This window comes from Sinohyriopsis cumingii, chromosome 17, assembly GCF_028554795.1.
Source record: "Sinohyriopsis cumingii isolate HCF-2022 chromosome 17, ASM2855479v2, whole genome shotgun sequence".
Taxonomy (NCBI): domain Eukaryota; kingdom Metazoa; phylum Mollusca; class Bivalvia; order Unionida; family Unionidae; genus Sinohyriopsis; species Sinohyriopsis cumingii.
The window spans coordinates 114,766,840-114,791,102 of record NC_142977.1 but is presented as its reverse complement, the minus strand read 5'-3'; the positions used below and the strand labels follow the sequence as shown (position 1 = coordinate 114,791,102).

General features: G+C 36.2%; 1 protein-coding gene across 1 annotated transcript in view; it reads left to right on the top strand.

The window, feature by feature from the left end:
* The window catches only part of LOC149779703 (metalloprotease mig-17-like), a 61,881-nt gene extending 42,073 nt beyond the window's left edge, over positions 1-19,808 (top strand). Inside the window, exon 14 of the mRNA XM_089938669.1 lies at positions 19,669-19,808. The gene's annotated coding sequence lies outside the window, so the exon portion shown is untranslated. The remainder of the gene's footprint in view (positions 1-19,668) is intronic.
* Positions 19,809-24,263: the final 4,455 nt, after the last annotated feature.

Genomic DNA, 24,263 nt, shown 5'->3' with positions numbered 1-24,263 from the left:
TAAGTTACAAATTGAAAACTTAAAAGACATTTTTGTGAACTGAGTCCAAATAATCCTAAATGTCATATCACATGACCTAAAGTATAGAATGTTCCGAATGATTCAGTAGTCTATAAATAAACATGTTTCTCTTAGAATGAGAGCTTAATAATCCCAAATTATTGTTTTCATTCAAAACGTCAATGAGCACTTTGTAATTTCACTGAATAATTCAAAACATAATTCTTCTTGAATTCAGTCTCAACACAATTACAAACACATAGATATAAAACGACGTATATGAAACAGGAATGAAAACTTTGTTTATAAAACCTCTATGTATATAAAAACTGTCACGTGAACTATAACGCTACAGAAAACCTTGGAATTCACTAGATAGATCCTTTCTAATGGAAATGTCTATCAAATTATCAACAAGTTCTGTACCATAACATTCTAAGCTCGTAACCAAGGTTGGGTCTTGAACTCCAAATTTAGTAAATTTATTAAAAAGGACAAAATTCAGGTACGCACAACCCTCAACATAACATTCGATAGATAGATCTATCCATTGTAATTTACAATTTTCACACGTTGTTACATATCATTATTTTCAACTAATAATTTATTCTTAGTGAAATTATATTATATTTTATATACTTTTATGTTGTTTTTTTTTAATTTGTATAAATGTTATGCTGTAGTGACTTAATGTATTGTATGACCTTAAGACTAGGATTCTTATGTTACCCTAGGGTTATAATGTTACCCAGGGATATAATGTTACCCGCGTTTACCCGCCTGTTTGACAATACATTCGCCATCAGTCAATCATAGTTTGATTAGTTGTGTGATACTTTAGGTCAGTTTGTCGGACGATAAACTCGATAAACTCGATTAAGTAGTAAGATGGATAGGACATTTCGATTTCTTTACCATGTTGCATGAATTCTCTCATATACCAAAATGCAAGGTGGAACTTAATTTCAATTAGTCCCATAGAGTTTTTTAATACTAAAAATTTAATGTAGAGAAGACTGATTTTTCAGATATTTTCCGTCAATTGTTTCTAAAATTTGAAAACATGACAAAAAGTGAGAAGGCATGATTGGTTTTACATACAAATCCATGACATAAATTATGCTTTTATAATTAGTTCTATTTAAATACATATTGAACGTAATGCACAAAAAGTAAATATCTCCAATATTTGCTCTAAAGAATATAATATTAAAACAATTTTTATTTGAGAGATATATTATGGACGTTTCAGGAGAAGCTGTACATGTAAAAATGCTGTACCATACTAAATAAATGATTCCTTTGAAACGCACAAAACTTATGATGATAGTAGTAAGGTGGGGTACATTAGCGACAATGGGAATTAGCATTACAGAGACCCCTGGGTCAGATTAGCGACAATGGAAATTTAACATGGCGAAAAATCGTGGGTCAGATTAGCGACAAGGGAAATTAACATGGGGAATAAATCGTGGGTCACTCTAGCGACAAGGGGAATTTAACATGGAACTATAGTGTGGGTCTGTCTAGGGACAATGGGAATTTAACATGGGGAATAGATCGTGGGACTGTCTAGGGACAATGGGAAATTTAACATGGGAAATAGATCGTGGGACTGTCTAGGGACAATGGGAAATTTAACATTACGGAAACCCCTGGGGGATATAGCCTCAAGGGAATTTAACATATGGAAATTGAACATGGTGGATCTGAATAGCGTCAAGGGGAATTGAACATGGTGGGACTATCTAGGGACAATGATGGTAGAGGGTCAAACACAACAGAGACAGAAACATACATACACTAGTACAAGCGTGGGATTTATATATAAAGCATTACGAAGACCTGAAATCTTGCTGGGGTGTTCAAAAATTTGCATAATTGTAATGATGCTATAAATAGCTATAATCAAGGAAATACTCAACGACAAAATGGATGTGACTAAAAGTAACGTTAAAATGACGAAATTGTCCCAGAATTTAAAGGAAAATAAACATATCCCCGAAAATTAAGTTGCAATGGTTTAGACTAAAATGGATAAAATTAGTAACTACTTACAATATCAACTTCTGTGACGATCGTGGATAAATACCTATGTATCTATAATCATCTGAAATTCCTATGAAATCCCACTATCTATTTATAGCTCCAACTTGTGGGTTTTTCCTTTGGAAAATCCCACTATCTTTTTATAGCCTCAGCTTGAGTGACGTTCCTGTTTATGAATTCTAGTATATATGTATAGCTACAAAATGTGGAAATCCCCAAGTCGATATTTATAGTCTCAAAACTTCCAGCCTCAGTGACGTCACTGTACTGAACACTAGGGGATAAATGGCAACAGTGTTGCAAGTGGCTGACCTGAATACGCGCTACTGTAGGTAGGTAGGTAGAGTGTATCTGATAGGGAAAAAGTGAGTTTTATAGGGACAAACAGAGACCAATACACACACACACACACACACACACAACATACGCGCGCAGACACACTCACACACACACACACACACACACACACACACAGGGAAGAGGAAAAAACAAAATCCAAATATACTATCAACACAGAAGGGAGATAATACAAACCCCAAATAAACTATCCACACAAACGTACGCGAACGCATACAAACCCCAAATATACTATCCACACTCGGGAGGAAGAAGAAAAAACAACCAAATATACGATCTACACAACGTACGCTAACACACACACACACACACACACACACACACGCGCGCACACCACAGAGGGAAGAAGAAAACCATTATACACTATCCACACGGAGTGAAGAAATAACCCTTTATATATATACTATCAACAGAGAGTGAAGAAAATAACCCATTATATTCCATCAACACAGAGTGAAGAAGAAAAAGTTTTTTGAAAGCACCTAAGCCCTCACCTGCAATGATCAACTCTGCCAAACACCTACACCCCACCCCACCCCCCACTCCCAGCACTACAAAACCCATTTAACCCGTTATTTTATGGCATCAGTGTGTGCTTTAGGAAACATCAAGACACAAAATGATGGATGAATAGACTGACTATTGTTAACGGACTTGCATGCCTAAAGAGCGTGCGTGAAGGAAAACATCCTTCCATTTCAATTCTAACTAAAACATGATCCAGAGGGATAGAGAGGTGAAAGAGCACAATTTCATAAAGTGTGAGTAAAAACAAAACACGCCATCCTTATTATACAATGTCAAGACCAAGAGACACTTACGTTTTCTTTCTGGTCTATTCTCTTTTAGAAGGTAGTATGAAATTTCACATCAGGGCCAACGCATCGGCTCACATTGTCAATTTTTCCATTTCCATGTCTTTACTGGCACAAGTTCTTCATCATCTTCAATTTCTTCTTCTTCTTCTTCTGAATCCCTCTTCTCTGTTTCGTCTTGTTTTTTTTTTCTTCTCTTTTCTCGTAGGGCACTCTGAATTCCAGTGTCCTTTCCCCTGACAACGATATTAGGTATCTTGACTTTTGTCTCTCTTTCTTAGACGAAGCAGGTATTTTGGAGACAAATACCCATTTACCTTTGCAGATATAGCAAACTTCATTAGCACACACTTTCGTATGACTCTCATCAAATCAACGACCAAAAGAGTAAGTTTTGTTGCCACTTTCGCCTGTGAATTATGCTTTCGTATGACTTTTAGCAAATATTCGACCAGCAGGTCGATCTGTGCTGACTCTTCCATCTTCGTGATCGTTTGAGAGCGGAATGAATACTCTGACGCTAAGACACTCTCCTTATATACAGGGACCTGCTGCGTATGAAACCTAGTCAAATGTAATTTTGCAATAAGATGAAACGATTTCATTGAGGAAGTAAAAGGCAATGATGTACCGTATCGCCTCACACAAAACCTGAAGTGTTAGCTTAGATCCGTGTCAGCAATTTCGAAGACATAACTGAGCTTTCATCAATGCTCTCCATTTATATCACAAAACCACGAGTCCTGATTCACGCCAAAAGAAATTTCGTTCGGTCCATAAAAAATAGTATCACATCCGAGAAACGCAAAACCGAACTTCCAGAAAACTGAGAACGACGGCTTACACCTACAACGTGAAATGTATGAGTTCAAGTAGTGCGTAAAACTTAGTCAAATTAAATTTTTATAGTCAAGACGAAACGATCTCTTTTCGAAGAAGAAAGCAGACACCAAGCGACAATGGCGATCCGTGTCACACAACACTTTTCAAAATGTATATGATCAGAGGTTTGTTCTAGCGATCTGCACGGTTAAATTAAATGTTGATGTATTTTGCAATAAGACGGACACAATTTCCATGGGATCGCCCATGGAACCATTGTTCGTGCATTAGTTTAATTTTTTAAAATATTTTTTTATATAAATCGCCTATAGGATAGACCCAGTAAAGCATGGCCATTCTCGTCACTGTGTGAATAGCTACTCAAGTCAATTCGAAGTGAACGCGGTAAGAAAATAAGTATAGCCAATGAAATGGCTTACAACGGGTGATGCATTGTTTTGTTCTAGGACTGTGTGGCATAATAATCCCTATGTTCTTGCGTTGTTACCATTACAGTGCAGACAGACTGAAATGTGAACTTACAAGCCCTCTTTGTGTGTGTGTGTGTTGTACCATTTCTTCTTACCACATCAAAATACTGAGCGTCACAGTATTGGTTCGCGTTTTCAAGCTGACCATTTTTTTATATCTCACTTAAACATTTTAACATAAACACTCACACTCACATCGGTAGAGTCAGAACAGACGTGTTACAGTACTGAGGGGCATGTTATCTTTTTTTTTCTTCAAACTAATAAATTTGGGGTTTGTATGAAGTAAAGAACCGAAAGTACAGTGAAACTCAAGGATGATGACCCAATCTGTCTGTCTATTGATGCGTGTATATACTTAAGAAGAAATATGACCTCTAAAACACAAAGAGATGCGGCAAGCATGACTAGAATGAACATAACGATGTTTTCCTTCACGTCCGTGTAATTTAGAGTTTCAATCCTCTTTGAAAACAAACTTGGTCTCCTTTTGTAGGGCTTGAAATAATAAAAAACCTGAAAAAATCTTAAGCACTTTGCTATAGATAATTTCATCAACAGACTAAACAACATAAATGCCGTTACAACACTAGAAAGCCTTAAATCTTCTATCAAAAAGAAATGCATCAAAAAATTAAAGATTAACGATAACTAACCAATGAAACCGAATTTAACAAAGGCAGTGACATGTGAAGAAATGTCTCTCACTTTGGAAAGGTAGGCGAATGTACTCTGTCATGCACCATCAACTTGAAAAAAAAATTATAAACAGAGAGAAACCTGAATTCAAAATTCAGTTGTTTTTTTTCTTCAAAATTGTTTCGTTTCTTTTTTCTTTTTTTGGAACAAATCTAAGCACTAATATAGAGTGGAAAAGGGAAAATGCACATACAAGCTTTGATATTTCTGAAAAAATGAGGGGATATTCCTAACGTTCATAACCACCTATGGACTTGGACTTGTCTGTGACTTATCCACAAAACAAGATGTACATATTTCTGGTCAAGCTGCAAGTGTGTGCGTGTTTTTGAAAATGGTAAAAATGGGATATACAATTTTCTCGTGATACTTATAAAGTGAAGAGTCTGTGCAAGTGTCAAAAGCCAAAGTCATATAAGTTTTGTATTTTGTACGGCTTGTAAAGATTTCCACTTTAGAAAATGTGAAGTATCACAAGTTATTATCACAAACAGAAGTGGAACATAGGGGCTTGCAAGAAAGAAAATAACCCAGACAGTTGGTGTCATCAAGAGTGCTAGAGACGGTACCCGAACTTGCTTGCTTGCTTACTTGAATTAAAGTGATTTTCGCCCTAATGGAGCATATATCACTGGTTTAATAACGCACCGCGTGATTTTTAATTACTCCTAGGGAAGGAAAGAGAGCCTCATCTCCCAGGTTTTATGTACTCACAGACTACTTTTAAATTTAGCCACTCAGGTGTAGGACTAACTAGTCCTTAACAACCTGACTGAAAGGCTTTAAACATGAGTGGGAATAGTCTCACCACACACTCATATTTCTGTCCGAGCGTGGTAAAGGAGGAAAAAGGTGCTCAAAAAGACAGCCATGGGTGTTAAGTACTCAACAAAACGCTAGCCCGTACTTATTTCAAATCAAGTCCCGTTTTTGCTAATGGACAGTAAAAAGTACCAATAATGTGTTAACCACTTGTGCAATTAGTTCAAATCTAACGAGTCTGTTAAATTTCCTACTTCCTAACATATCTATCTAATATTAGTACTTAGTGTACATAAAAATAGCCATAGTGATCTTATTTAAATTATTATGTCTAAGAGACATATACCAGTTTGGTCACTGTTAGGTTTAAAAAGTTAAATTTGTTGCGGTGTTCCAATGGGTCAAGTTTGTTTCGAGAATAGTTTAGTCAAGGAGGGATACCAAGCCAAATATGGTTCCCTATTTAATAAAAAGCAATCTTTTGGAGCCCTAAAAAAGTTTGTTTTTTCTATTAGAAGGTAACACGTCTCTCTTTTGCTTTCACGTTCTTTCTTGCACTCCTAGTCTCATGATTCTTGATATCAGGAAATGCGTAGCCATGATGGGCGGCAATGTAAGCAGCGGCTTCTACCAGTTGACTGAGGGGGTATCCAGTGTAGGTTTGTCTGTAGAATTGTGGAAGAACTCTGACCCTAATCCCCATTGAGAAGGTCTTGGTTTAAAGGTGTCTAGAGATTTGTAGGCAACGTATTGCATGGCTCTAATAAACTGCCCTGCTTTGTTGACGTCATACAATGCTTGATCTAGTCCCATTTCGGTGTACTTCTCAACGAGGGTCAGCGTCCCCCTCTTCCTCCTCAACCGCCTCAGTTTCCTCTTCTGGTTCTGATACTAATTCTTTAGTTGAGGTAGATAGTTTCAAATCCGCTGCTATGGTGTCTGTCGCTGTTATTGTTGTTGTGGTTGTTCTTTCAGCTGAGATTGCCTGTAGTATCGGAGTGAGAAAAGAACGTTGTTGTTGTTGTAGGGTTTAACGCCATTTTTCAGCACGCGATAGGCTATACATGGCGGCCAGCATTAATGGTGGAGGAAGAACCCGGGAAAAACCCGGAAAGAACCACCGACCCACGAGAAGCTAATGGCAAGTTTTCTCACATACCCACATTAGCCGAATCCGAGACTCGAACCCACGCAGACAAAGGTGAGATGACAGTGATCCGCAACGGAGAGCGCTTTAGACCACTCGGCCACTCTGGGCCCCAGAAAAGAACGTAGTGCCTCCGATAATTACATTTGAGTTTGCCATACCGTTTGTCTAACATAATTGGCCCTTTGTTTTGCCACCACTCTTTCCGGGGCAGGTTGTTTGTTAGGTATAGTCGGCTGTTGACTAGATGTTATTTGTGTTCTCGAGGTGGGTGGAGTGCTAACTGGCTAGGTCTGCATTTCTTGCTTCCGCTACTGTTGCGTATATTTCTTCCCTCCACACCGAGTTCTGGGCCTAATTCTTTTAAATTCGTTGTACCCGAACTTACATTATCCATATTATCACCAACAAAAAAAAAAAAACAAAAACGCACAAACCTAAAAGAAACACTCACTCACTTTTTTACAGAACATTACTATTTTTAAAATTTTGATAAGCGACGGAAACGAAGGACTTAGAGTCGCACTTTCTAACCAAGATAAAGAAATCATGTGCTGATAGACTCACTTCTGTATTTTTTCTTCTAACTGACTAACATATCATAGGCAATGGAATGTTATTTCTTTTCGAGAGTATGGGGTAGCCCTGAAATTTTTTTTTGGAACTTGAAGCTATGGCGATCGCTTAGGTTATGAGATGGCGGCCTTCTCTGACGACAGGCTTTCTCACAGGATAAGGTCTGCTTCTTCGGAAAAGAGAAGAAGAACTCTTTGGTGTCGATACAACTGTTGACAAAGCCTCTGTTAGGTTCATGCTGCTGCTGTTGCTGCTCTCTCTGCTGTTTATGAAGTCTGTACTTCTCCATCCATTCTTCTTTCTCCTTCTTGAATTCCTCCTTGAAGAGTTCTTCTTTCAGGTCTTCAGTGACTTTTAGCATTCTCACATTTTCTATCTCTTCTGGCTTCGGTATCAGACTGTGTCTGACCCTATGTAAATTCACGTAGGCTTCGTTTAGCTTAGCTAGTTTGGAGCACATCTTCGTAGGAGGATGAGTTAACAATGGATGGGCAGACTGGAAACTTCCCCGGTTCTTAAAGTCAAAGCGCGGACGTGAAGGAAAACATTACTACACGGTTTTCTAGCCGGAACGTTCAAATAGTGTTATGGGAGGGATAGAGAGAAGTCAAAGAGCATGAATCAAGATTCCTATAGCCAAATAAACCACAAAGGCATTTTTTTCTTCAAAACACAACATTTTTTATTCATACTAACAAACAACTCTAACATTTTTTTAACAATAATCCAACACTATAACATCAAACATTTTTTTTCAAATACCAAACATTTTTTTTCAATTGACAGTCTACTTTAAACAGGGCTGACAACGTTGTGAATGAAATTGTGATTTCCACTGTCGGAAGTCATTAGGCCATTGATGGACACTACGTTTTCTAGTTAGAGACAAAAGATAAGCATAATGGTCACAAAACCATCGATGTACTTTCACATCGTTTCTAGAAGAATGACGAGCATCAAAATGAGTCACTAAATGTTCTAAAGAATAGCCCAGGCTGCAATCATGCAGAAAATACACACAGTACTGTCCACACACCAAGGAATATGTGCCTTGTTATTTCACGTTATTGAATCGTGTGGTCTGAGCATTTCTTCTCATAAAGTCGATGATATCGTCTTCCAAAGGGGGCAGTCCATAGGAATCAAAGTATTCCACACATCCTTCTTGAGGAAAGTAGACGGCTACCCAGTGGGTTCCTGGGAGATGACTGTCGTCCGTGTTGATCACATAAGCTTGATGGTTTTGAGGTGTGCAATGAGGGAGTTCATCTTTAGCACAGACGACAGGATTCCAAGAAGCAGTGTACAAACTGTGGTCCAAAAGGTAATAAAGTTCTCAGGTATCCATTTTTTGTTTTTTTTCTTCTTCACAGGTAATGATAAGTGGTCAATTCGATCCTGACTTTTTGCTTGAAAATGTCTGACGAATAAACGGTTATTCGTTCTGTTTCCTCACTCTGATTCAGGAGAGCTTCGATGCGATGGATCTCTTGTGTGGTTAATGGTGGACAAGAATGTTCACGCAAGTCTTTATACCACTGGTGCAACACGTCTTTGTTCGAGATGAGACTCCAAGCTTCGTCCAGATACTCGTCCAATTTTTCTTCTTGACTTAACATCAGGCATTTATCGTGTTGAATTTGACTGGGATGATCGTTTTGACATCCATAACAATTTTTCTTGATCAATTCCTTAATTTTGTTCTGTCAAGACTATAGCATAACAGGAAACTAAATGTGATTCTTGTTCTGGCCATCTAGACTTCATCATGATGACTTCTTCGTCTTTGTCTTGGGATTCTCCTTCCTCAGGGATCTTCACATTCCATGTCCAAAGAATCCCTACTATACAAACATTGATAAAAATCCTCCATGACTTCTAATAGTCTAGAATGACTTCTCTCAAACTGTTGGTTTATATCGTATTGTCCAATTCAGCATACAGGATGACGTTCACCGTATTATCTGCGCGTAGATTTTCTGCAAACTGAAATTCCACACGCATCTGGCCGGATTTTATAGGGTGAAAATTTCCCTCCTCGCTGTCTTGACTTACAATTCGTTAGAGAACCGTTTTCGAAAATGGAGTTTCACTGTAACTTTCCCTTTGGAGAATGGAATATTTTGTCCCAGATCTCCTTTTATAGCAATGTTGACAGTGTCTAAATACGACTTACTGACGGGCAAATAGTGAGGATGTACAAATTCGCGGTGTACGTGATAGGTGTTTGCACCTTCCTGGTCATTGTTTGTGGTACTATCCACTTTGAAAGGAATGACACGCAGTAATGGAACAGAGGTGTGTCCCACCACGTTGTACTCCACCACATCGGAATACACAAACATCAAATTAAGTCCTTGGTTCAGTTCTGCCGGGTTTCCAAAAGCTCTGTAAAAATCCATATTACTTTTGATCTTGGGGCTCATATTGTTTGCGACCATTTCTGCATGTCCGCCCAAAATTTCAAACAAACTACCATTGAACCTGAGGGACAATGTGTCCGTATCTTGAAATTTGATCACGAGACGATGAGCCACTTTATTGTACTCAATCTTCACACTTTTTTTGGCTCTGTTCAGTGCTTTGCCAAAGGCTAAGTTGAACTTGTCCGCAATAGTGTCCACCAAATGTTCACCACTAAAATAATAACCTGAAGGAATTTTCAAGGTGTAGATAATGAAGGCTGGATTGCTGGCTGGTCTTGTGTCCCCTAAAAACCCTATTTTGTTGATTTCTTCCTCCAATTGGGCATTCAGGATTTCCACCTCGAAAGTGTCTTGCTTTTCGGTGATGTTTTTGATTTGTGTTAGGTGAATGATTTCTACCAAAGCCACTTCCCAATGGGCTTCGTGATCTAACTGGATGGTCTGAGGTAATTTGACCGTGTAACAGCATAACGTGTTCTTGGGAAACACCTCCATGGAACTGTCACTGGGTAAGGTTAAGTAAAATTGGTTGTTATTGCTCATAATTCCAGAGTTTTGTGGCTCTCCGAGGGGATATTACTGGACGTCAGAGGAGTGTCTCCGCCCAAAATGGGGTTGTTGTTGGAGTGGTGACTGGAACTGACACTGGACACAAGGTTCCCGTTGTTCCCGTTCGAGGAGAATTTCAGGGAGGGATTAGGAAGCAGGTAACCGATGCAACTGCTCAATACAATGGTCCACAATTGTTTGTCTCCTTGTTGCAAACTCAAATTGGCAATGGCCGCCCCGATGACACAATACACCACGAAGATTTGGCAGAAAAAGACGATTTGCGTTTTAGGCACACGTTTTCCACACCACTCCCACAAGGGTTGTGTTTGTAAATCTTGCAGAGAAGAATTGGGTGAAGGAGTGATCGCAGTAGCTGAATCTGTGTGAAAGGGCACGATGGTCACTTCTTTTTATAGTGCGAAGCGTCGATGCAAGAATGAAAACTGGGTGGATATCCTTTCCAACGTACTTTGACTTCTTTGACACGTCGTTTGCCCACTTTACGGTTTCTGCGTTTGAGAATGCCTTTGACGTCGTACACGTCGTCTTTTTTGGTGACACGACTTGATTTGAAATAAGTACGGGCTAGCGTTTTGTTGAGTACTTAACACCCATGGCTGTCTTTTTGAGCACCTTTTTCCTCCTTTACCACGCTCGGACAGAAATATGAGTGTGTGGTGAGACTATTCCCACTCATGTTTAAAGCCTTTCAGTCAGGTTGTTAAGGACTAGTTAGTCCTACACCTGAGTGGCTAAATTTAAAAGTAGTCTGTGAGTACATAAAACCTGGGAGATGAGGCTCTCTTTCCTTCCCTAGGAGTAATTAAAAATCACGCGGTGCGTTATTAAACCAGTGATATATGCTCCATTAGGGCGAAAATCACTTTAATTCAAGTAAGCAAGCAAGCAAGTTCGGGTACCGTCTCTAGCACTCTTGATGACACCAACTGTCTGGGTTATTTTCTTTCTTGCAAGCCCCTATGTTCCACTTCTGTTTGTGATAATAACTTGTGATACTTCACATTTTCTAAAGTGGAAATCTTTACAAGCCGTACAAAATACAAAACTTATATGACTTTGGCTTTTGACACTTGCACAGACTCTTCACTTTATAAGTATCACGAGAAAATTGTATATCCCATTTTTACCATTTTCAAAAACACGCACACACTTGCAGCTTGACCAGAAATATGTACATCTTGTTTTGTGGATAAGTCACAGACAAGTCCAAGTCCATAGGTGGTTATGAACGTTAGGAATATCCCCTCATTTTTTCAGAAATATCAAAGCTTGTATGTGCATTTTCCCTTTTCCACTCTATATTAGTGCTTAGATTTGTTCCAAAAAAAGAAAAAAGAAACGAAACAATTTTGAAGAAAAAAAACAACTGAATTTTGAATTCAGGTTTCTCTCTGTTTATAATTTTTTTTTCAAGTTGATGGTGCATGACAGAGTACATTCGCCTACCTTTCCAAAGTGAGAGACATTTCTTCACATGTCACTGCCTTTGTTAAATTCGGTTTCATTGGTTAGTTATCGTTAATCTTTAATTTTTTGATGCATTTCTTTTTGATAGAAGATTTAAGGCTTTCTAGTGTTGTAACGGCATTTATGTTGTTTAGTCTGTTGATGAAATTATCTATAGCAAAGTGCTTAAGATTTTTTCAGGTTTTTTATTATTTCAAGCCCTACAAAAGGAGACCAAGTTTGTTTTCAAAGAGGATTGAAACTCTAAATTACACGGACGTGAAGGAAAACATCGTTATGTTCATTCTAGTCATGCTTGCCGCATCTCTTTGTGTTTTAGAGGTCATATTTCTTCTTAAGTATATACACGCATCAATAGACAGACAGATTGGGTCATCATCCTTGAGTTTCACTGTACTTTCGGTTCTTTACTTCATACAAACCCCAAATTTATTAGTTTGAAGAAAAAAAAAGATAACATGCCCCTCAGTACTGTAACACGTCTGTTCTGACTCTACCGATGTGAGTGTTTATGTTAAAATGTTTAAGTGAGATATAAAAAAATGGTCAGCTTGAAAACGCGAACCAATACTGTGACGCTCAGTATTTTGATGTGGTAAGAAGAAATGGTACAACACACACACACAAAGAGGGCTTGTAAGTTCACATTTCAGTCTGTCTGCACTGTAATGGTAACAACGCAAGAACATAGGGATTATTATGCCACACAGTCCTAGAACAAAACAATGCATCACCCGTTGTAAGCCATTTCATTGGCTATACTTATTTTCTTACCGCGTTCACTTCGAATTGACTTGAGTAGCTATTCACACAGTGACGAGAATGGCCATGCTTTACTGGGTCTATCCTATAGGCGATTTATATAAAAAAATATTTTAAAAAATTAAACTAATGCACGAACAATGGTTCCATGGGCGATCCCATGGAAATTGTGTCCGTCTTATTGCAAAATACATCAACATTTAATTTAACCGTGCAGATCGCTAGAACAAACCTCTGATCATATACATTTTGAAAAGTGTTGTGTGACACTGATCGCCATTGTCGCTTGGTGTCTGCTTTCTTCTTCGAAAAGAGATCGTTTCGTCTTGACTATAAAAATTTAATTTGACTAAGTTTTACGCACTACTTGAACTCATACATTTCACGTTGTAGGTGTAAGCCGTCGTTCTCAGTTTTCTGGAAGTTCGGTTTTGCGTTTCTCGGATGTGATACTATTTTTTATGGACCGAACGAAATTTCTTTTGGCGTGAATCAGGACTCGTGGTTTTGTGATATAAATGGAGAGCATTGATGAAAGCTCAGTTATGTCTTCGAAATTGCTGACACGGATCTAAGCTAACACTTCAGGTTTTGTGTGAGGCGATACGGTACATCATTGCCTTTTACTTCCTCAATGAAATCGTTTCATCTTATTGCAAAATTACATTTGTCTAGGTTTCATACGCAGCAGGTCCCTGTATATAAGGAGAGTGTCTTAGCGTCAGAGTATTCATTCCGCTCTCAAACGATCACGAAGATGGAAGAGTCAGCACAGATCGACCTGCTGGTCGAATATTTGCTAAAAGTCATACGAAAGCATAATTCACAGGCGAAAGTGGCAACAAAACTTACTCTTTTGGTCGTTGATTTGATGAGAGTCATACGAAAGTGTGTGCTAATGAAGTTTGCTATATCTGCAAAGGTAAATGGGTATTTGTCTCCAAAATACCTGCTTCGTCTAAGAAAGAGAGACAAAAGTCAAGATACCTAATATCGTTGTCAGGGGAAAGGACATTGGAATTCAGAGTGCCCTACGAGAAAAGAGAAGAAAAAAACAAAAACAAGACGAAACAGAGAAGAGGGATTCAGAAGAAGAAGAAGAAGAAATTGAAGATGATGAAGAACTTGTGCCAGTAAAGACATGGAAATGGAAAAATTGACAAGGTGAGCCGATGCGTTGGCCCTGATGTGAAATTTCATACTACCTTCTAAAAGAGAATAGACCAGAAAGAAAACGTAAGTGTCTCTTGGTCTTGACATTGTATAATAAGGATGGCGTGTTTTGTTTTTACTCACACTTTATGAAATTGTGCTCTTTCACCTCTCTATCCCTCTGGATCATGTTTTAGTTAGAATTGAAATGGAAGGATGTTTTCCTTCACGCACGCTCTTTAGGCATGCAAGTCCGTAAACAATAGTCAGTCTATTCATCCATCATTTTGTGTCTTGATGTTTCCTAAAGCACACACTGATGCCATAAAATAACGGGTTAAATGGGTTTTGTAGTGCTGGGAGTGGGGGGTGGGGTGGGGTGTAGGTGTTTGGCAGAGTTGATCATTGCAGGTGAGGGCTTAGGTGCTTTCAAAAAACTTTTTCTTCTTCACTCTGTGTTGATGGAATATAATGGGCTATTTTCTTCACTCTCTGTTGATAGTATATATATAAAGGGTTATTTCTTCACTCCGTGTGGATAGTGTATAATGGTTTTCTTCTTCCCTCTGTGGTGTGCGCGCGCGTGTGTGTGTGTGTGTGTGTGTGTGTGTGTGTGTGTGTGTGTTAGCGTACGTTGTGTAGATCGTATATTTGGTTGTTTTTTCTTCTTCCTCCCGAGTGTGGATAGTATATTTGGGGTTTGTATGCGTTCGCGTACGTTTGTGTGGATAGTTTATTTGGGATTTATATGCGTTCGCGTACGTTTCTGTGGATAGTTTATTTGGGGTTTGTATTATCTCCCTTCTGTGTTGATAGTATATTTGGATTTTGTTTTTTCCTCTTCCCTGTGTGTGTGTGTGTGTGTGTGTGTGTGTGTGTGTGTGTGTGTGTGTTCGCGTACGTTGTGTAGATCGTATATTTGGTTGTTTTATTTCTTCCTCCCGAGTGTAAATAGTATATTTGGGGTTTCTTTTTTCCTCTTCTGTGTGTGTGTGTGTGTGTGTGTGTGTGTGTGTGAGTGTGTCTGCGCGCGTATGTTGTGTGTGTGTGTGTGTGTGTGTGTGTGTGTGTGTGTGTGCATTGGTCTCTGTTTGTCCCTATAAAACTCACTTTTTCCCTATCAGATACACTCTACCTACCTACCTACAGTAGCGCGTATTCAGGTCAGCCACTTGCAACACTGTTGCCATTTATCCCCTAGTGTTCAGTACAGTGACGTCACTGAGGCTGGAAATTTTGAGACTATAAATATCGACTTGGGGATTTCCACATTTTGTAGCTATACAAATATACTAGAATTCATAAACAGAAACGTCACTCAAGCTGAGGCTATAAAAAGATAGTGGGATTTTCCAAAGGAAAAACCCACAAGTTGGAGCTATAAATAGATAGTGGGATTTCATAGGAATTTCAGCTGATTATAGATACATAGGTGTTTATCCACGATCGTCACAGAAGTTGATATTGTAAGTAGTTACTAATTTTATCCATTTTAGTCTAAACCATTGTAACTTAATTTTCGGGGATATGTTTATTTTCCTTTAAATTCTGGGACAATTTCGTCATTTTAACGTTACTTTTAGCCACATCCATTTTGTCGTTGAGCATTTCCTTGATTATAGCTATTTATAGCATCATTACAATTATGCAAATTTTTGAACACCCCAGCAAGATTTCAGGTCTTCGTAATGCTTTATATATAAATCCCACGCCTGTACTAGTGTATGTATGTTTCTGTCTCTGTTGTGTTTGACCCTCTACCATCATTGTCCCTAGATAGTCCCACCATGTTCAATTCCCCTTGACGCTATTCAGATCCACCATGTTCAATTTCCATATGTTAAATTCCCTTGAGGCTATATCCCCCAGGGATTTCCGTAATGTTAAATTTCCCATTGTCCCTAGACAGTCCCACGATCTATTTCCCATGTTAAATTTCCCATTGTCCCTAGACAGTCCCACGATCTATTCCCCATGTTAAATTTCCCATTGTCCCTAGACAGTCCCACGATCTATTCCCCATGTTAAATTCCCATTGTCCCTAGACAGACCCACACTATAGTTCCATGTTAAATTACCCTTGTCGCTAGAGTGACCCACGATTTATTCCCCATGTTAATTTCCCTTGTCGCTAATCTGACCCACGATTTTTCGCCATGTTAAATTTCCATTGTCGCTAATCTGACCCTGGGATCTCTGTAATGCTAATTCCCGTTGTCGCTAATGTACCCCACCTTACTACTGATGATTTATCCAATTATGCACTAAGAAGGATATATTGAAATATATTCATTGTATAGAGTGAATGAAACGTGTAATGAGTTTTAATGATTTATCCAATCTTCCATACTGTACAGTATGTGCAGGTATACTCACTGAATAGAGTGTTGAAACGTATAACACTTTCCAATGATTTATTAACTTTTCCAGTCTGTACGGTATGTTCTGATATACTCTGTGGATAGTGTGAATGAAATAGTGACTCTGAGGTATCAAGTTCGAATCCCGAATGAACACGTTACTATTTACTTGTGTTTAAACTGTCATAACGAACCTTTCTTTGAGTAACGAGTAAGCATTTGCATTTTGAGTTATATAATTTGGTATCGTAGCAACATTATACAAATCAAATTTGAAAGAGTAGCATATCCGTTTTTTCTCTAAAAGAGGAAAAAATTAAATTGTGCTGCGTTGTTAGACACTTTCCCTGGGTTTAAACTGGTGTAACCAGATCTTTGACTAATTCATACACGTTATGTATTTCGGGTCCGCACAGCCGGGTATTGCCAATGCCAAATTCATTCCTAAGGGCATATACATTGATTCATCATCGTTGGGAGATTATAAAGTTTAAGACTTTGAAGATTGACAAAAGGTTTTTAGGATCAGCAAGTAGTAGTTGGTACATTAAAAAAATGGATCACATGAAAACAGCTATGTTTGCTTGGTTCTTGTTTGCACAATAAAATAAAAAAGCACCATTGAGTTCCTAGATAATAATAACATTTCAGAGTTAGACCAAACATATTTTCAGTGGAGCAAAAATACATTGGAGCTCCTAGACCAAATATTAATAATTGAGTGAGTTTTTAGTTTAGCGTAGATATCATTTAAGGATGTTAGACAATTACCATGACACATTATAGATTACACCCAGGTTACAATATGCAACATATGAAGAAAATATTAGTACTGCACTTTACATCCGTGTACTATAGCGATGGTCGATATAAATGTTTTCAAAGTAAATGCAACTTAACTCAGATTACCAGCAGTATTACTTTATTACAGTCATTTCTTCAATGGAATAAGATCATGTGGAAAATTAAGTACCTTATTACGGACATTTATTCAATGGAATTAGATCAGGTGGAAAATTAATTACATTATTACTGTCATTACTTCAATGGAATAAGATCGTGTGGAAAATTAATTGCATTATTACAGTCATTACTTCAATGGAATAAGATCGTGTGGAAAATTAATTACATTATTACAGTCATTTCTCCAATGGAATAAGATCATGTGGAAAATTAAGTACCTTATTACGGACATTTATTCAATGGAATTAGATCAGGTGGAAAATTAATTACATTATTACTGTCATTACTTCAATGGAATAAGATCGTGTGGAAAATTAATTACATTATTACAGTCATTTCTCCAATGGAATAAGATCAGGTGGAAAATTAATTACACTGTTACAGTCATTTCTTCAAAGGAATAAGATCATGTGGAAAATTAATTACATTATTACTGTCATTACTTCAATGGAATAAGATCGTGTGGAAAATTAATTACACTGTTACAGTCATTTCTTCAAAGGAATAAGATCATGTGGAAAATTAATTACATTATTACTGTCACTACTTCAATGGAATAAGATCGTTAATAATTACATAGATATTGATATATTTTGGAAGACAGGTTATAAATAAACTGAACATAAATCAATCTCTAGCAAACTCATTACTTTAGACTAATGAACGTATCGTAATTTTCACTTCCTTAAAAAAATGAACGGAAAGAACAATAAACACATTGGTGAAAAGTGATCTGATATTACCGAAATCTTTATAAAATTAAATCAATCATTTTGAAGAGATTTTTTAAAACAAGAAATTTCTCACAACAAAATAAAATTCTTTAAACTTTGGTGCATTAGGTATCGTATAAAAGTGTTCGGGTAGTAGTAGCTTTCGTTGTTCTTTGAAATAGATACATTAAAGGAAATAATGAAATTCAGCACTCAGTTTCGCATGCAAAGCGTATACGATCTTTCATATCTAGACAAATTTTTCCATCTTCCCTTCTCTACTTAAAGAGTGATTACAAGATCAAATTTTATTATATTTCCCTTATATTTTTGATAGGTCTTTTAACAAATAATGTTCTAATTTAATTCCGTGTTAAAATCCTATTTGTAACAGCTTTCATCGAGTTAGTATTGGATGATTCCCGTGTTTGTAAAAAATGATCGTGAAGTCTTTCCTTAAATATTATATCTGGTCAGGATTTTTAGGGACTCTTTTAATTATCCCAAGATAATAATGGCAATGAGAGGATAATAATGGTACTGAGATAAACTGTATTAAAATAAATCAGCTAAATTTGAGTGAGAAAGAAAAACACATATACTATTATTAGTTTCCGTTAAACTTTCAGGATTTCAATTCATGTACATTATAAACAATATAATGGTTGGGACTTATTATAATATTATTGTAATTATCATGATATACTGATTCCTTTCTGTAATCTTATATTTGACGCATGTCGATAATATGGACTGTGTAATAAGCATGATGTATTTAGTACTCTCTGGAATTAGTATTTTGCATTCAAAATTGGTGTGTACAACACATTTATAATTTATACCTATATATTTATAGTCAAAATAGTATATTGGTTGCTGCTAACTGTATAAAAATCAAGCTTTATATTTTCACTCGGGTGATCTACAATTGAGCTCAGGGTGTTTGTTCCCTCGATATTTTAAAGTCACTGCTTATTTTTTTATGCAGATATGATATCAGTTTCTGAAGTGAGTATCAAACTCAAGCCTCGCATTTTGTTCAGTTGCATTACCTGTACTTGAATGCATGTCCGTCTTTAGTCTCTTGTAATTGTTGAGGCAGATATAATGAGAATATTTCATTAATGGATTCATTGAGAAATATATATTTATCAAGTTTATTGAACTATGAAAGATAGCTAATTATATTAAACCAGTTAAATAGATGTACTGTGCTTTCATGAATCATTAGACAGTATTCTCGATATTGTCTTTATATTTCATTTGTATAACTGTTTCTTACAGAATAAAACTCTGTCAACGTTATTCTTGGTAAGCAAGAGCCGAGGATGATGTTATGTTAACCAATTTATTCTTCAACGTCATACAATATTACAAGTCCTGACGTTATTATCATTTTCCAATCTTTTCAAAACACGGTTTTATGATGAATCGGGGTTAATAATTTCTGTAAACTCTTTGCTTCACAGCTCTAAGTTCAGTGTAAATACGAAAATATCACAATATCAATTAAGCTAATTTGTTTTTATTTCAGGGGTCATGATGATACACGAAAGCCTGTTGACAACAATTTCCTACTCCAAGACATGTCTAGAGTGAATACATTTGAATAATGGGGATAATTAAAATAATAAATATGAAAAGATTCCTGTGAAATAAAAATTATTAGATTCACTGTTTATTTATTGTTTTAAACTAACAAGAAACATACTTGATAGTTTTGCTATGTTTCCTCGCAAAAACAAATAACTTATATATGTTTCTCCCTGTCGATCCATTACACATTTTAAGCAACAAAATATATAAAGAAACTACTGTTAAATAAATTCCAATGATTCATTGCTGCGTTAAACCAATCAATTCTAAGAGAGGTCCAAAACAAACTTACCAGCTCTCCCAGCAAGACAATTGTCATAAAATATAAGTAAACTTGTGAACAGAATTATCATTACTCTACTTAGCGATTTTTTTTTCAAAAGGAATTTAATTGACTACAGATTTCATGGTTGTATCCATCAGACTACTTTTAAGTTTTCAGTGACAATGAATCATACACGATTAAGATCATGATCTGAAATATTAGACAATTGGGCATTGGTCAAGCATACTATGAATTAAAGAACAGCTCCACTAAAGGATTAAACTAAGCAAAAGACCAACGCAAAACAGGCAAAACAAAACACTTTAAACATGCTGAAAAAGGGTGAAATTCACAATGCAATTGTTTGTTTAGTTGCCACTGTACATATCAATTTTATGCTAGAAATAATCAACATACCCGACTGATTTTTGAATGAATTGCATATCTAACATTTCACGTAGATAGTTATTAACTTGCCAGTAAATACTCTAGCACAAATTTGCGTAATTGGGTTAAGCTAAACAGTTTTATCTGTAAACAACGATAATATGCGTTTTTTAATATTAAAATGTTTATCAAATCCACTATGTGTCTCAATGGACCAATCGAAGTACAATTTAGATTTATAAACTAATCGGTCTGACAACGAAAATATCGATAATTGGTAAAATTGAATAAGAGTTTCATATTAATGGAAATGTGTAAAATATTGGACGTAAAATATAGCGGTATCTAGACAAGATACACTAAGCCGGTGTGAATAATGTAAGCAAAATAAATCCTCGACTAGGAACGGAATATTGGCTTGAAGCTCTGTGGGTCAATATCGGCGGAGCCAACAAGGAAGTCTCAGCTCTTGCAATTAGGGTGCAGGAAAGTGTCTGCAAGGAAAAGCAGACAATATGACATGATGATCGCTTCAAGCGATCCTAATAACTATGATGGAAGGTATTATTATATTGTAATAAAACTATAAAATATATGCACACATCATTTGCAGAAATATACCTGCAAATTCTTTTTTTCCTGATTACCAGAATAAAACCTGCCAGAACACCAATGCTTATGCTACAGTGAATGTAATTCAAAAAATATCATGCCAGAAACAATCTTGAAATGTTTTAGAAACATTTTAACAATTATTGAAAGTTCTTTCTCTTGTATATTATGAATTTGAAGTGGTATGTGTATCTACGCATTTTTAAGTCCTGGTACATGTTTCTTTATCTGATGTTTATAATGTTTGTTCATGCCTGTAATGTGTGCAGAATATCTTTATTTCATTATGAATACATGACTTGAATCTGTTAAGTTCATACTATGCCATAGATGTTTAGTTATGTGCTGTCAATTATCAACAACAATCTTAATAATGACACTTAAACGGCGCCATTGACTTAATGTCTCAGTGGCTGATGGGGTTCCGACGTTTTTATAATAATTCTGTAACTCCCATTGGTGGGCTAGATCACATAAATAGGCCAAATCAACGCCAAATGAGTATTGTATTTTGTCACGTGGGGTGTATTGCGAAATACAGTAGCAATATACGGTGTATATAAGGGACGAATTTAGTAATCAGTTTTTTTCCGATATCTGCAGTCATTCACACTTACTGTGTTCCTATTGTAAGTCTGCAGACGTGTTTTATGTTATACTTAGATAGTATTAGGGAGGAAAAATATTTGCTTGTATTGTTCAATCAACAAAGACTGTTCAGTGAAATACAAATGCTCAGTATTTGGTCTATAATATTATTCGCAGGAATTCCTGACAAAGCTCTCTTGACAACGTTACGGTTCATGGAGAACCAGTAGATTTCCGGTTTTGAAATTTATAAGGAAGTTTTCATTTATTTAGGACGTTCTTAGACTTTGATAAGGACTCGATCGGATTCACTTCATAATACTTCAGTATAACCTCACATTTCATTTATCTCTTTGATAATTCAATTATTTGTTAAGTTTTACAACACTTGCTGGTTTTTGCATTTTTTCTTTACTTAGTTTGCGACCAAAGTGTCGTAACAGAAGACACTTTCATGCCTCAAACTTTTATAAGTGCTACATCAAACAGATACATCCTAGACAATGCAAACAACAAAATTCATTCCATAACCGTCTTTGTAAGTTTTGTAACAGTTTATGTTAATTCAGCTTTATAAGTGGATTTAAAATGTTAACAGCTTGATGGCGGCGACATGTATACTTTCATAACCCAAAGTATAACCGTACTCTACGAACCATATTCGAAGACATTCTCAGTACAATTTAGGTTTGCCTTTTTGATTCAAATAACTCGTTTACGTAGCTGTACGATTTTTATCACATAATTTATTAAGTTCTACAAGATCATCATTTATTCTTTTGCTTATTTATAAGGGATTGACCTTTATATATATATCATATTACCTCTCAACTAATCAATATACGGAGAAGAAACAGATCAAACAGACGCATTTTAAAGGCAATACCGTTGTGAAGAATTAGTTTCTTAAATATAAAATAAGTGGAAAAGGATTAACATCCACGTAGACCAACTAAGACGAAGACAATATCCAAAACTGAGTAAACATGATGTGAAAGAAGAAATAAAACAATACAATATTCAAAATATCAAGTAGATGCATCCTACATGTCTGAAATATTAAACAAAAAATAAACTTCAAAATAACGGTCTGTACTATGTGAAATAAAATTATAAGATGTGGAACACTTAATGGAAAATTAAATAATACAGACATTTAGGCATCTCTAAAATTGTATAAAATAAAGAAAGGTTACCAAAATTCACTTTCCGTTTTCCTGGGGCATTTAACATATCAGGTTTCTGTACAAAAAGTATAAAGGCATTATGATGTTGATCATCGGTTGCTTTGGATGACATTTTACACCCTATGTAAGAGGTAACACCGCATAATAATGCCCGTAAATATACAACTCTTGTTACAGTCAGTCTTTAAAGGTTACAAATACAACAGAGCAACACCGACAGAAGAAATTGAAAACTACTTTCATTAGACCATACATGTAAATCGTATGCAGAACCAACAAGATTAAATGAAAGAAATGAAAGGATTAGATAGAAAATTAAATAAATAATATTACGTGATCTATAGACTTATCGTATCTACAAAAGGAGATATTTTATCAATACTTATACAAAGACTTATCTAGGTATGCCATGTTGCTTTTGTAGACGCAAGAGAAACGATTGAGCCTTGTCTTATTGCTGGAACTGCGACTGCATGGTAGCACATTTAAATGGACAAAGATTTACTATACCTAAATTAAATATTTAATACAAACCGTTATAATTTACGAGTTGACGATGATGACTCCATGAATTGATACAGAACACAGTCTGAGGTAAGATTTTGGCAAGAATAGGTAAACTTGGGAATATTCACCATGGCACCATCAATGTGCAACATTCACACTGATCAATAATATACTAATATGTTCAATAAATAGTCCTATCAAAATATACATTTAACTTTTATTGCCAAATTTTGGAAATGCTTAGAAAAATGCAACGTATTTTATCTGAAGATATAACACCCAATAACCATTGATATGAACCAGGTAAATATCATCTGCACCAGATTAGAAAATCTACTATATCATGATTCGATATTCTTTAAGAGAAACTATTAACTATTTTTGGTCAATAATGGACAGTAAATATCTTGTTAGATTTAATGTACAAAAGTGCAGTTAGAGTCTGCTGGTGCCATGGTGTTTTTGTACTGCTGTGTGACATTGCAAAAGATCTTATAATGCAATGAAATTTATTGTCATGCATTGAATCGCTTAAATTTAGATTAACCTGAGCATTAATGCAAAAGTAGATCAGATCAGCGTTTCAGATACTCATAAACAGTCGTCAACATGAACGGAAAAAAATATAACGAAAAAGGAAAATACATGATTGGAATTTAATCATGACTGTTAAACCGTCAGACCTGTCAATGTAATCCGATATTTTAAGTTTTAAATGAGACATGATAAAGTAGGAGCGTGCGCAAAGTGAAACTGCTACATACAAAAATAACAATATTCACATGAAATAAAGAATCATATATATTTATATGTTTGCTTGCAAGGGCTGTTTTATTTAGATGTAGGTCATGGATCATTCATTCGCATTTATTACATATTTGCGTACAGAACTAAGATTCATAAAACAAAATCCATCAATGCCAAGATAAGCAAAATTGCTCAGCTAGGAAAGAGGCAAGCTTCCGAGATATTTTCATAGTCAACTTG